Source organism: Arachis ipaensis, chromosome B1 (genome assembly GCF_059453495.1).
Source record: "Arachis ipaensis isolate K30076 ecotype BB chromosome B1, ASM5945349v1, whole genome shotgun sequence".
Classification (NCBI taxonomy): Eukaryota; Viridiplantae; Streptophyta; class Magnoliopsida; order Fabales; family Fabaceae; genus Arachis; species Arachis ipaensis.
In genome coordinates, this window is record NC_142436.1 from 67280694 (window position 1) to 67296577 (window position 15884).

General features: G+C 39.3%; 1 pseudogene; it reads right to left on the reverse strand.

Moving 5' to 3' along the window:
* Positions 1-319: 319 nt before the first annotated feature.
* LOC107607820 (E3 ubiquitin-protein ligase AIRP2-like) lies at positions 320-15594 on the reverse strand (annotated as a pseudogene).
* Between the last annotated feature and the right edge of the window lie 290 nt (positions 15595-15884).

A 15884-nucleotide genomic window follows, 5' to 3' on the forward strand; every position in this document is an offset into this window, starting at 1 on the left:
CAATATAAAAATTTTTTTTGTTATTTATAATGTTAAAATCATCTTTTTTTTAGTAAAAAGATTTTTTAATAAAAAATATAAATTATAATTTAAAAAAAAAGAATTTTTTTAGTATTTTTATTAACTAAAATTTTGTTAAATACATTAAAAAATAAAATAAAAATTTATTAAATTATTTTTTTAATAACTTAATGACACTTAAATAAATTTATAATCTTTAAAAATTTTACAAACAAATAATAATTGGGACCAAAAAAATTTTTGACCAGATTCTGTACATTGATGGCTGGCAATTTTTATCACTTTACATACTTTTCAATTAAATTAAGTACTCATAATACATAAAGAAAATAGCATCCGGTGACATATTCAGGTAGGTTGTTTATAAATAGATAGAGAAGTAATATATCCTCTTTGTATATTTCTTGCACATCAATCACATCATGTTAGAACCCACAAATCCCTTGACTTAATTCTCTTTAAACTTTCCCTGCAAAATGGACAAGATTTTGATCTTGTGTTCCTGTAAGAGCAAAAAAAAAAAAAGTGAAATGGAAAAAGACGGGTTGACATTTAAAATTAATTCCACGTGTTTATTCTTATAAAAATTAAAGGATTTAAGTGTACCTATTATATTTGAAAAGTTAAAATATTGTACCAATTTATATTTAATCTAACGAAAAATTGAATAATGTTTAGAATGTTAGGGAGCTAATAGTTTGAGTAAAAAAAAATATAGAATTTATGTTGGTTCAAATATAAATTTTAAAATAAAATAAAGAAAAGTGTTAATCACCTAACATTTTCTTAAATTAATAGAATATTTCCTATAACTTATAATAAAGTAATGTAATTTTGAACACATAACATAATTACCAATCATTGTAGCAATTTATACACATGGCATGGCAGCAAGCAACTAGGTAAAACTATCTTGGTGCAAGGCTCTACTAGGCAAATGCCACATTCATTTTCTCTCTCCATGTCAGAATCATAAGGTTTTCTATTATCTTCAGTACTACTATTGATGCTTCCCATTTGGTACCCTTTCCTGAGTAATGTCAGCATCTACTAAATCACCCGGAAGTTGCATGAGAGAAGGTAATATAACACCTGTAGTTATGGATTTGATTTGTGCAGATTTGTGCAGCCTAGTTAGTAGCAAAGACCGGAGACTAATACAGAATGCAATTTTTGAATATAAAATAATATTTATGGAGTTTAAATTAGTAAAAGGGTATATTAGACTGAGTTCTCTTTGATATTAGACAATACTTATTACATATTACACTTTTCTAGAAGTATATACTAACATGTCATTTAAGTTATATAACATTTAATTGTCTTGTATTTTAAAAATGCAACACTAAGTCACTAGCCTTCCTTGTAAATAAGATATTTATCTATGTAACTCTGACCAATCAAATAGTAAGATGTATATACCACTTCATCTCAGAGAAAGTAAAGGACATCTTCCTCTATAAAAATGGTGCCTTCTATGGTATCCAACATGAGTTGTCAAACTTATAAAAAAGGATTAAAATTTTATTATTTTCAAAAACAAAGTAATGAGCCCACATTTACAACATTTTCAAAATGATAAAGAAGACAAAATTTAGGCAATTTCGACATTAAAATAAAAGACAATAGAGAATTCTCCTATGAAAATTGATGGTGTCAACTAGTTAGAGTAAAGTAAAATGCAGAAATATGAGGGTTGCATGGCATCAAATATAACCCTTAGCTTTATGTTATTTAGAGAAGTTTGAGTAACAAAGAGGTACATAATTAGTACTAGGGATAAGTACTTTTTTCGTCCCCAAGGTCTGGAGTCAAAATTAAAATCGTCCCCGATCTTTTTTCGTTATTAAAATCATCCTCAACGTTCAAAAGCGCTTTAAAATCATCCTTTCCCGAATTCTTGGACCAAAATACCCTCATCATCATCATTCTCCTCTTCACCTTCCTCACCCCACCACCTCCACTGCCACCAACATTACCACCACAACCACCACCAGCACCAATACCCACACCAACACCACCAACACTAACACCAACACCAACACCAACCAACACCAACACCAAGAACACTAAACAATAGCAACAACACCAAACAACACCAACACCAAGAAGCAGAAACAGAAAGTTAGAAAGCAGAAACAAGAAAGCAGAAAAGCAAGAAAGCAGAAGTAGAGGCGGAGGCGGCGAGGCGGAGGCGGCGAGGCGGAGGCGGCGATAGTGGCTCCCCTCCCCCTCCCCCCTTTCCCCTTCCCCCTCCTCCTCCCCCACCCCCACCCCGCGTCCTTTCCCCTTCCCCACCCCCACACGCGTCCTTTTCCCTTTCCTCCTTCGCCAGTGCCATCCCCCTCCCCATTCCCCTCTCCCTTTTCCCTTTTCCCTTCTCCCTTGCCCCATTCCCCTCTCCCTTTTCCCTTCTCCCCTGTCCCCTCGCCCTTCCCCGTTTCCCTTCCCCCCTTCCCCCTCATCCTTTTCTTTTTTTTTAATGATGATGAGGGTATTTTGGTCCAAGAATTCTGGAAAGGATGACTTTAAAGCGTTTTTAAACGTTGAGGATGATTTTAATAACGAAAAAAGATCGGGGACGATTTTGATTTTGACCCCAGACCTTAAGGACGAAAAAAGTACTTATCCCTTAGTACTACTTATAGTTAGTTCTTACAGTAGAACTCCTTTATGGTTGTTTTCCTTCCATGAGAATAGATACTGGATTTCTCAATGGTGGAAACCTGAAGAAAGGAATAAAAGTTATGAAATTGCAGAGGAGGGATGCTATAAACTAATTTGTAGAGAAAGAATAAGGAGCAGAGACACAAACCTTAAACACAATCATATGAAAAAGTTCCAATTAACTGATAAGTAGGCATGGACAAACACATTCCATCCATCCCAATACACACAGAAAAATTGGTGCCAATTTATTGTAAACTAACTTCATTTGAAGGCAGGCTTTGTTGCCATTTTCCCTTGGAATAGAGGCTGCCCTACAATATACAGTTTCAGATTCAATTCATTATGCCTTGTAAATTGAGAGGCATAATCAAATAGCCCAAATAGTCCCATCTAATTTTCAAGAGTTACTTTTAAGGAGAAATAAAGAATATAATTACATTGATATCCATTGTATGTAGGTGTCGTCTCTAGTGGTATGGTAAATTTGGTGGTTAGACTAGCTATACCTACTAGGCATTGACATACAATAGTGTGTAAGTGATGAGCGGATATTTTATACGCTTTTTGGGGTTAATTTCATATAGTTTTTAGTATGTTTTAGTTAGTTTTTAGTTTATTTTCATTAGTTTCTAAGAAAAATTCATATTTCTGGACTTTACTATGAGTTGTGTGTTTTTCTGTAATTTCAGGTATTTTTCTGGCTGAAATTGAGGGAGCTGAGCAAAAATCTGATTCAGGCTGAAAAAGGACTGCTGATGCTGTTGGATTCTGACCTCCCTGCACTCAAAGTGGATTTTCTGGAGCTACAGAACTCGAAATGGCGTGCTTCCAATTGCGTTGGAAAGTAGACATCCAGGGCTTTCCAGAAATATATAATAGTCCATACTTTGCTCAAGGATAGACGACGTAAACTGGCGTTCAATGCCAGTTTTCTGCCCAATTCTGGCGTCCAGCGCCAGAAAAGGATTAAAAGTTGGAGTTCAACGCCAGAAATGGATCCAAACCTGGCGTTGAACGCCCAAAATGGCCTTATGCACGTGAATTGCTTAAGTCTCAGCCCCAGCACACACCAAGTGGGCCCCAGAAGTGGATCTCTATGCCATCTGTTATAGTTTACTCAATTTCTGTAAACCTAGGCTACTAGTTTAGTATTTAAACAACTTTTAGAGACTTATTTTGTACCTTATGACATTTTTAGATCTGAACTTTGTACTCTTTGACGGCATGAGTCTCTAAACTCCATTGTTGGGGGTGAGGAGCTCTGCTGTGTCTCGATGAATTAATGCAAGTATTTCTGTTTTCCACTCAAACACGCTTGTTCCTATCTAAGATGTTCATTCGAGCTTAACTGTGATGAAGGTGATGATCCGTGACACTCATCACCTTCCTCAAACCATGAACGTGTGCCTGACAACCACCTCCGTTCTATATCCGATTGAACGAATATCTCTTAGATTCCTTAATCAGAATCTTCGTGGTATAAGCTAGAACTGATGGCGGCATTCATGAGAATCCGAAAAGTCTAAACCTTGTCTGTGGTATTCCGAGTAGGATTCTGGGATTGGATGGCTGTGACGAACTTCAAACTCACGAGTGCTGGGCGTAGTGACAGATGCAAAAGGATAGCAGATCCTATTCCGGTATGACTGAGAACCTGCAGATGATTAGCCGTGCGGTGACAGCGCACTTGGAATCTTTTCACTGGAAGGATGGATGGTAGCCATTGACAACGGTGATCCACCTACACACAGCTTGCCATAGGAGGACGTGCGTGCGTGAATCAGATGACAGAGGAAAGCAGAGATTCAGAAGACAAAGCATCTCCAAAACTCCAACATATTCTCCATTACTGCATAACAAGTAACTTTTAATTCAGGCTCTCTTGTTTATTCGCAATTCAACTGATAAACATAATTGACTTCCTGACTAAGATTTACAAGGTAACCATAGATTGCTTCAAACCAACAATCTCCGTGGGATTCGACCCTTACTCACGTAAGGTATTACTTGGACGACCCAGTGCACTTGCTGGTTAGTGGTACGAGTTGTGAAAAGTGTAATTCATAATTCGTGCACCAAGTTTTTGGCGCCGTTGCCGGGGATTGTTCGTGTTTGGACAACTAACGGTTTATTTTGTTGCTTAGATTAGGAAAAATTTCTCTTTTTGTTTAGAGTCTCGTATTATTGTCGTGCTAAAACTTTAGAATCCTTATTTTCTTGTTAAAACCTTTTTCAAAAATAATTTTTCTATTAAATCCTGTGCCAAATTTTAAGTTTGGTGTTTTCTTGTTGATTTCTCTGTGTTTTTCGAAAATTTTAGTTTGGTTTTCAAAAAATTTAAGTTTGGTGTTCTTCCTTCGTGTTCTTGTGTTCTTGTGAATCTTCAAAGTGTTCTTGAGTTTCCCTTGTGTCTTGATCTTAAAATTTTTAAGTTTTGTGTTCCTTAGTGTTTTTCCCTTAAAAATTTCCGAAAACAAGGAGCATCAGATCTAAAAATTTTAAATCTTGTGCTATCTTATTGTTTTTCTCTCTCCTCTTTAAATTCAAAAATATCTTTTCTCTCTGTTTTAAAAGCAAATTTTAGAAATCTATTTCTAAAATTCAGATTTTTATTTCAAAATTTAAAACCTTTTTCAAAAAAAAAAATCATCATATCCTTTTCAAAACTTCCTAACCACTTTCTCTCTCCTCAGTTTTTCGAAATTCTTCACTCAATTTTTTTATTTATTTTATTTTATTTCATTTTTGAAATAAATAAATAAATAAAAATATTTTCTCTATTTTACATCATCTCCCTTTCTCCATCATGGACATAAGCGGAAATGAACAGTCCAGGAGGACTCTGGGGTCATATTCTAACCCCTCCACTGCTTCATATGGGAGTAGCATCTGCATACCCTCCATTGGAGTCAGTAGCTTTGAGTTGAATCCTCAGCTCATTATCATGGTGCAGCAAAATTGCCAGTATTCTGGTCTTCCACAGGAAGAACCTACAGAGTTTCTGGCACAATTTTTACAAATTGCTGACACAGTACATGATAAGAAAATAGATCAGGATGTCTACAGACTATTACTGTTTCCATTTGCTGTGAAAGATCAAGCTAAGAGGTGGTTAAATAACCAAACTAAGGCCAGCATAAGGACATGGAAACAGCTGACAGAAAAATTCCTAAATCAATACTTTCCCCCAAAACGGATGACACAGCTAAGGCTGGACATCCAAGGCTTTAAACAAGGAGATAGTGAATCTCTTTATGATGCCTGGGAGAGATACAGAGAGATGCTACGAAAATGCCCCTCTGAAATGTTTTCAGAGTGGGTTCAGTTAGACATCTTCTATTATGGGCTTACAGAAGGAGCTCAGATGTCTCTTGATTACTCAGCTGGTGGATCTATCCACATGAGAAAGATAATTGAAGAGGCTCAAGAGCTCATTGATACAGTTGCCAGGAATCAGCATCTGTACCTAAGCAGTGACCCTTCCATGAAAGAAGAGGTTAAGACAGCAACTGCTGAACTCAGTCCTGTAAAACAAGCTGCTGAATTCAATCAGCAGTTGGACTTTCTAACAAGGCAGCTAGTCGAATTTAAAGATAGGCTGCAAGAGACAAGAATGGCAAATATACACATGGACGAACAGTTTAAGCAAACAAAGCAGCAGCTGTCAAGGCAAATAACAGAAGAATGCCAAGCAGTTCAACTAAGAAGTGGGAAAATATTAAATACCCCACCTAAAAGTAGCAAAAAGCTAAGAAATGAGCAAACCACCCAAAATTCACCTGAGGACAGTAAGAGCCCAGGGAAAAGTAATTCTGGAACTAAAACGCCAGAAAATTGGTGGAAGGCTGGCGCTGAACGCCCAGACCATGCTCAGGACTGGCGTTCAACGCCAGAAAACAAGGCAGGACTGGCGTTCAACGCCAGAAATAGGCAAGGATCTGGCGTTGAACGCCCAAAATGGGTAAGATCTGGCGCTGAACGCCCAAAATGGGCACAGTTCTGGCGTTCAGACGCCAGGAACAGACAAGGAGCTGGCGTCCAATTTCACTCCAGCTTCTAACCCTGGCACTCAATTGCCAGTGAGGGATCAGACACACACAAATGCTGATAACAACCCCTCTAAGAAGGCTTCTTCAACCACCTCTGTAGGCAATAAACCTGCAGCAACTAAGGTTGAGGAATATAAAGCCAGGATACCTTATCCTCAAAAACTCCGGAAAGAGGAGCAGGATAAGCAATTTGCTCGCTTTGCAGATTACCTCAGGACTCTTGAAATAAAGATTCCATTTGCAGAAGCACTTGAGCAAATACCTTCTTATGCCAAGTTCATGAAAGAGATCTTGAGTCATAAAAAGGATTGGAGAGAAACAGAAAGAGTTTTCCTCACTGAAGAATGCAGTGCAGTCATTCTGAAAAGCTTTCCTGAAAAGCTTAAAGACCCTAGGAGTTTTCTGATACCATGCATATTAGAAGGTCAATGCACCAAGACAGCTTTATGCAATCTTGGGGCAAGCATCAACCTAATACCTGCATCCACTATCAGAAAGCTTGGCTTAACTGAAGAAGTTAAACCAACCCGGATATGTCTCCAACTTGCTGATGGCTCCACTAAATACCCATCAGGCATGATTGAAGACATGATTGTCAGAGTTGGGCCATTCGCCTTTCCCACTAACTTTGTTGTACTGGAAATGGAGGAGCACAAGAGTGCTACTCTCATTCTAGGAAGACCCTTCCTAGCAACTGGACGATCCCTCCTTGACGTCCAACAGGGGGAAATAACCCTGAGAGTCAATGATGATGAGTTTAAGTTGAACGCTGTCAAAGCCATGCAGCATCCAGACACATCAACAGACTGCATGAAAGTTGATCTTATTGACTCTTTGGTAGAAGAGATCAACATGGCTGAGAGTCTCGAATCAGAGTTGGAAGACATCTTTAAAGATGTTCAGCCTGATTTGGAGGATTCAGAGGAGATGAAAGAGCCTCTGAAATTTCCTCTGGAAGAGGAAAAACCTCCTAAACCTGAGCTCAAACCGTTACCACCATCCCTGAAATATGAATTTCTGGGAGAAGGTGACACTTTTCCAGTGATCATAAGCTCTGCTTTAAATCCACAGGAAGAGGAAGCACTTATTCAAGTGCTAAGGACACACAAGACAGCTCTTGGGTGGTCCATAGGTGACCTTAAGGGCATAAGCCCAGCTAGATGCATGCACAAAATCTTATTGGAGGATAATGCTAAACCAGTGGTTCAACCACAGAAGCGGCTAAATCCAGCCATGAAGGAAGTGGTGCAGAAAGAGGTCACCAAATTACTAGAGGCTGGGATTATTTATCCTATTTCTAATAGTCCCTGGGTGAGCCCTGTCCAAGTCGTCCCAAAAAAGGGAGGCATGACAGTGATTCATAATGAAAAAAATGAACTGGTTCCTACAAGAACAGTTACAGGGTGGCGCATGTGTATTGACTATAGAAGGCTAAATACAGCCACTAGAAAGGATCATTTTCCTTTACCATTCATAGACCAGATGCTAGAAAGACTAGCAGGTCATGATTATTACTGCTTTTTGGACGGCTACTCAGGCTATAACCAGATTGCAGTAGATCCTCAGGATCAAGAGAAAACAGCATTCACATGTCCATCTGGAGTGTTTGCTTATAGGAGGATGCCATTTGGGCTGTGTAACGCGCCTGCAACCTTCCAAAGATGCATGCTCTCTATTTTCTCTAATATGGTGGAAAATTTTCTGGAAGTCTTCATGGATGACTTCTCAGTATATGGAGACTCATTCAGCTCCTGTCTTGATCACCTGAAACTTGTTTTGAAGAGATGCCAAGAGACCAACCTAGTTTTAAATTGGGAAAAATGTCACTTCATGGTGACTGAAGGGATTATCCTTGGGCATAAAATCTCAAACAAGGGAATAGAGGTGGATCAAGCAAAAATAGAGGTAATTGAAAAATTACCACCACCTGCCAATGTTAAGGCAATCAGAAGCTTTCTGGGGCATGCAGGATTCTATAGGAGGTTTATAAAGGATTTTTCAAAAATCGCAAAACCTCTAAGCAATCTGCTAGCTGCTGACACGTCATTTGTGTTTGACACAGAGTGCCTGCAGGCGTTTGAAACGCTGAAAGCTAAGCTGGTCACAGCACCAGTTATTTCTGCACCAGACTGGACATTACCATTTGAGCTAATGTGTGATGCCAGTGATCACGAAATTGGTGCAGTGTTGGGACAGAGGCATGACAAGCTTCTGCACGTCATTTATTATGCTAGTCGCGTTTTAAATAATGCCCAGAAAAATTACACAACCACAGAAAAAGAATTACTTGCAATGGTTTACGCCATTGACAAGTTCAGATCATACTTAGTAGGATCAAAAGTGATTGTGTATAATGATCATGCTGCTCTTAAATATCTACTCACAAAGCAGGATTTAAAACCCAGGCTCATCAGATGGGTGTTACTTCTGCAAGAGTTTGATATAGAAATAAGAGACAGAAAAAGGACAGAGAACCAAGTAGCTGATCATCTGTCCCGGATAGAGCCAGTAGAAGGGATGCCCCTCCCCTCTCTTGAGATCTCCGAGACTTTTCCGGATGAGCATTTATTTGCCATTCAGGAAACACCATGGTTTGCCGATATTGCAAACTATAAAGCTGCAAGGTTCATACCCAATGAGTACAACAGGATACAAAAGAAGAAATTAATTACTGATGCAAAGTACTACTTGTGGGATGAACCCTATCTCTTTAAGAGATGTGCAGACGGAATAATCCGTAGGTGTGTGCCTAGAGAAGAAGCATAGAGGATCCTATGGCACTGCCGTGGATCACAATATGGAGGCCATTTCGGAGGTGAGCGAACAGCCACCAAGGTCCTCCAATGTGGCTTCTATTAGCCCACACTCTATAAGGATTCTCGAGAGTTTGTACGTAACTGTGACAGTTGCCAAAGAGCTGGCAATCTGCCTCATGGTTACGCCATGCCTCAACAAGGAATCTTGGAGATTGAGTTGTTTAACGTATGGGGAATTGACTTCATGGGACCTTTCCCACCATCATACTCAAACACTTATATTCTGGTGGCAGCCGACTATGTATCAAAATGGGTTGAGGCCATTGCCACACCCACCAATGATACTAAAACAGTGCTGAAGTTCCTCCAGAAACATATCTTTAGCAGATTTGGTGTCCCTAGAGTACTCATCAGTGATGGGGGCACTCACTTCTGCAATAAACAGCTTTACTCTGCCATGGTTCGGTACAGAATTCGCCATAAGGTGGCTACTCCATATCATCCACAAACTAATGGGCAAGCTGAAGTCTCTAACAGAGAATTAAAGAGAATACTAGAACGGACAGTAAGTACCCGTAGAAAGGATTGGGCACGGATCTTGGATGATGCTCTCTGGGCTTACAGAACAGCATTCAAGACCCCTATAGGGACCTCCCCATACCAACTTGTGTATGGTAAGGCATGTCACCTGCCCGTGGAACTGGAACATAAAGCCTACTGGGCAACCAGATTCCTAAACTTTGATGCCAAATTAGCAGGAGAAAAAAGATTGCTCCAGCTAAATGAGCTAGAGGAATTCAGATTCACAGCTTTCAAAAATGCCAAGCTTTATAAAGAGAAATAAAAAAAATGGCATGATAGAAAGCTGCCATCTAGAATCTTTGAGCCAGGACAGAAGGTTCTGCTGTTCAACTCTAGACTCAGGCTATTCCCCGGGAAATTGAAATCCCGGTGGAGGGGACCATACGTGATTACAAGTGTATCACCATATGGTTATGTGGAGCTTCAAGATATTGATTCTGATAAGAGGTTCATTGTCAATGGACAGAGAATCAAGCATTATCTTGAAGGCAACGTTGAGCAAGAGTGCTCAAGGCTGAAGCTAGACTAAAAGCTCAGCAAGGTCCAGCTAAAGACAATAAAGAAGCGCTTGCTGGGAGGCAACCCAGCCATGGGGCATCAATCCTCTAAGCATTTTGCCCTATTTTTATTTTTATTTGTTTATATAAAGTTCACTGACACTAAGGTAAGAAATCATTTGTATAAGTCCACAGAGTTACAGAAGGACTCAGCGCACAAAACAGAGAAAAAGAGCTCACTGGCAAGAAAACGCCAGTAAAAGTGTATTTTGGGCGTTCAACGCCCAAAATAGGCATCCACTGGGCGTTGAACGCCAGTAATGGTAGCAATCTGGCCGTTCAACGCCAGAAATGGGCACCCACTGGGCGTTGAACGCCAGTAATGGCAGCAGCTGGGCGTTGAACGCCCAGGAGAGCAGCATTTGGGCGTTGAACGCCCAAAACAGGCAGTGTTTGGGCGTTCAAACGCTAGGATGGCAGGGAGGAGACAAAACTCATTTTTATTCAATTTTTTTCATTCTAAATCTTAATTTTCATACTTCAATACATGATTTCTTGCATAAACATGTTAAGAACCTTGATTTCTAAATTCCATAATTTCTAAAAACCCTACCCTAAAAATATCAAATGTATTTTAATCCATAAACACCAGGCCTCTTTGCAAATTCAATCCAACTCTTTTCAAAACTGTTTTTACAAATCTATCTTTTCAACTCATCAATATCTTTTTCAAAACCTCCACTTTATCTTTTTCAAAATCTAAATCTATCTTTTTCAAAAATCTTTCATATCCTCTCAATTTTAAACTATATCTTCTCTTATCATATCTTCTATATTATCTTTTCCAAATAAATCTTTTTATCATATCTTTATCTCTTCTTTTTCGAAAACCCACCCTCCCTCCCTATAAATTTGAGTTCGGCCTCCCTCCCCTCCCATCAACAATTGCACCTAGCTCTCCTTCTATCCCTCTCCTTTCTTTTCTTTCGCTTGAGGACAAGCAAACCTCTAAGTTTGGTGTGTTTATCCGAGATCACTAAGATCATGGCTCCTAAAGGAAAACAACCCACTCCAAGAGGCAAGAAAGAGAGCGTTCCAAAACCACTTTGGAATCAAGAGAAGTTCTTATCTAAAGAACATTCAGACCATTATAACAAAATAATGGGTCTGAGATCAGTGATCCCGGAAGTTAGATTCGATTTGAAAGAAGATGAATATCCGGAGATTCAGGAGCAAATTCGAATCAGGAACTGGGAAGTCCTAGCTAATCCTGAAACGAAGGTGGGAAGGAATATGATCCAGGAGTTCTATGCTAATATGTGGCAGACTGACAAGCAAAAACTATCTGGAACTGCCTTCTATGAATATCGGACCATGGTCAGAGGAAAGATTGTTCATACCACGCCTGACAAGATCAGAGAGATCTTAAAGCTACCTCAGCTGAAAGATGATCCAGATTCCTTCAACAGGAGAATGATGAGGACAGACAAGGGTCTGGATAAGATTCTAGAGGATATATGTATCCCTAGAGCCAGGTGGACCACCAACACAAAGGGTGTCCCAAATCAACTCAAGAGAGAAGATCTCAAACCAGTCGCCAGAGGATGGCTGGACTTCATTGGGCATTCTCTGTTGCCTACTAGCAACCGTTCTGAAGTCACTATTAAAAGGGCAGTGATGATCCATTGCATCATGATGGGAAAAGAAGTGGAAGTCCATCAGCTGATCTCAGCTGAACTCTACAAAATTGCTAACAAAAATTCTAAAGAGGCCAGGTTGGCTTATCCAAGCTTGATATCGCTGCTCTGCAAGGATGCTGGAGTAAGGATGGGAATAACTGAGTACATCTCAGTTGAGAAGCCAATCACCAAGGCATCAATGGAAAAACAACAAGCACAGGATGATCCCATCAAAAAGAAAACGCAGGAATTCCTCCCAGAAATCCCTCAATCTGAATATTGGGAGTATCTTGAGACGTCTGTTACCAAGATACAGGAAGCTATGGAACAAATCATAAAAGAACAAAAGGAACACAGTCAAATTCTTACCTATATGTTTAAAGAACAAGAGGAGCAAGCGCGTGACTTAAGGGACTTGAAGCGCCAGAAGTTATCTCTTGCAGGACCAAGCACCCCAAAGATCAGAGGAACCCCCGTTCTCCCAGAATAAAGGTTGTTAATTTCCAATTTCTACCTTAATTCTGTGATAGTGTCCTTATAGAAGTTTACCTTAGGAGTCATATAGTAGTAATTAGTGTCCATTTTGATTTTATCTCCAATTAAGCTATAGTTTATTTTTCTCATCATCAGCAAACATGAATAAAATAGTAGATCTTTTGAATAAGAGGCAATAAATTTCCGAGTTTTAATAAGAGAAATTCTAATTAGTTAAATGTGGTGGCAATGCTTTCTGTCTTCTGAATGAATGCTTGAACAGTGCATATATATTTTGAATTTGTTGCTTAAGACTGTTAAATATGTTGACTCTTGAAAGAATGATGAACATGAGACATGTTATTGATAATCTAAAAAATCATAAAAATGATTCTTGAAGCAAGAAAAAGCAGAAAAAAAAAGCAGAAAAAGCCAATAGCCCTTAAAACCAAAAGGCAAGGGTAATAAAAAGGATCCCAAGGCTTTGAGCATCAGTGGATAGGAGGGCCTAAGGGAATAAAATCCTGGCCTAAGCGGCTAAATCGAGCTGTCCTTAACCATGTGCTTGTGGCGTGAAGGTGTCAAGTGAAAACTTGAGACTGAGCGGTTAAAGTCAAGGTCCAAAGCAGAAAGAAGAGTGTGCTTAAGAACTCTGGACACCTCTAATTGGGGACTTTAGCAAAGTTGAGTCACAATCCAAAGGGTTCACCCAATTATGTGTCTGTGGCATTTATGTATCCGGTGGTAATACTGGAAAACAAAGTGCTTAGGGCCACGGCCAAGACTCTTGAAATAGCTGTGTTCAAGAATCATCATACTGAAATAGGAGAATCAATAACACTATCTGAATTCTAAGTTCTTATAGATGCCAATCACTCTGAGCTTCAATGGATAAAGTGAGATGCCAAAACTGTTCGGAAGCAAAAAGCTGCTAGTCCCGCTCATCTAATTAGAATCTGAGCTTCACTCAAAAACTCTGAGATATTATTGCTTCTCAACCTATTAGTTTTCTATTTATTTGTCTAGTTGCTTGAGGACAAGCAACAGTTTAAGTTTGGTGTTGTGATGAGCGGATATTTTATACGCTTTTTGGGGTTAATTTCATATAGTTTTTAGTATGTTTTAGTTAGTTTTTAGTTTATTTTCATTAGTTTCTAGGAAAAATTCATATTTCTGGACTTTACTATGAGTTGTGTGTTTTTCTGTAATTTCAGGTATTTTTCTGGCTGAAATTGAGGGAGCTGAGCAAAAATCTGATTCAGGCTGAAAAAGGACTGCTGATGCTGTTGGATTCTGACCTCCCTGCACTCAAAGTAGATTTTCTAGAGCTACAGAACTCAAACTGGCGTGCTTTAAATTGCGTTGGAAAGTAGACATCCAGGACTTTCCAGGAATATATAATAGTCCATACTTTGCTCAAGGATAGATGACGTAAACTGGCGTTTAACGCCAGTTTTCTGCCCAATCTGGCGTCCAGCGCCAGAAAAGGATTAAAAGTTGGAGTTCAACGCCAGAAATGGATCCAAAACTGGCGTTGAACGCCCAAAATGGCCTTATGCACGTGAATTGCTTAAGTCTCAGCCCAAGCACACACCAAGTGGGCCCCAGAAGTGGATCTCTATGCCATCTGTTATAGTTTACTCAATTTCTGTAAACCTAGGCTACTAGTTTAGTATTTAAACAACTTTTAGAGACTTATTTTGTACCTTATGACATTTTTAGATCTGAACTTTGTACTCTTGGACGGCATGAATCTCTAAACTCCATTGTTGGGGGTGAGGAGCTCTGCTGTGTCTCGATGAATTAATGCAAGTATTTCTGTTTTCCACTCAAACACGCTTGTTCCTATCTAAGATGTTCATTCGCGCTTAACTGTGATGAAGGTGATGATCCGTGACACTCATCACCTTCCTCAAACCATGAACGTGTGCCTGACAACCACCTCTGTTCTATATCTGATTGAATGAATATCTCTTAGATTCCTTAATCAGAATCTTCGTGGTATAAGCTAGAACTGATGGCGGCATTCATGAGAATCCGGAAAGTCTAAACCTTGTCTGTGGTATTCCGAGTAGAATTCTGGGATTGGATGGCTGTGACGAACTTCAAACTCACGAGTGCTGGGCGTAGTGACAGACGCAAAAGGATAGCAGATCCTATTCCGGTATGACTGAGAACCTGCAGATGATTAGCCGTGCGGTGACAGCGCACTTGGAATCTTTTCACTGGAAGGATGGATGGTAGCCATTGACAACGGTGATCCACCTACACACAGCTTGCCATAGGAGGACGTGCGTGTGTGAATCAGATGACAGCGGAAAGCAGAGATTCAGAAGACAAAGCATCTCCAAAACTCCAACATATTCTCCATTACTGCATAACAAGTAACTTTTAATTCATGCTCTCTTGTTTATTCGCAATTCAACTGATAAACATAATTGACTTCCTGACTAAGATTTACAAGGTAACCATAGATTGCTTCAAACCAACAATCTCCGTGGGATTCGACCCTTACTCACGTAAGGTATTACTTGGACGACCCAGTGCACTTGCTGGTTAGTGGTACGAGTTGTGAAAAGTGTAATTCACAATTCGTGCACCAGTAAGCCAAAACCTAGTTAAACTTTTATATCTGACAAGTGTCACTTGTTAATATGCAGGTCAATCATTAGCCACCAGAGTCATGGGATTTCATATATTGACATAACAAAAATTTTTAGACTCTCACTAAATTAAACACAACAATATATACATCAAAGAATTTTGAATGAGAGAATCACAGGACGTTGGCATGTTGAATGTCAGCCTCAAGTGCCTTAAGGGAGTCTTGAAAAGAGGGTGCTGCATCAAGCATTTGGTATTGGTATCTCAACATTTTTCTTTACCTTAGAATTATGATCCTTCTTTAGTAGAGATGATAATGAGAGAAACAAAGCAGAAAGGAAAAATGGGATTGCCAAAAGCACAACAATGCCATGAGATTTTGTGTAAGGGAGGTTGTTGAGTATTGACCGGGAAGGGGTGTGGAAAGGTCTATTTTATTCTTGAAGACCTTCAAGTTTTCCATTGTTGACTAGCTCTACGGTTCCAAACTCAACTTTTATATATATTTTTTTCATTAGACACAGCGCTAATTCTCATTGAATAATAATGTAA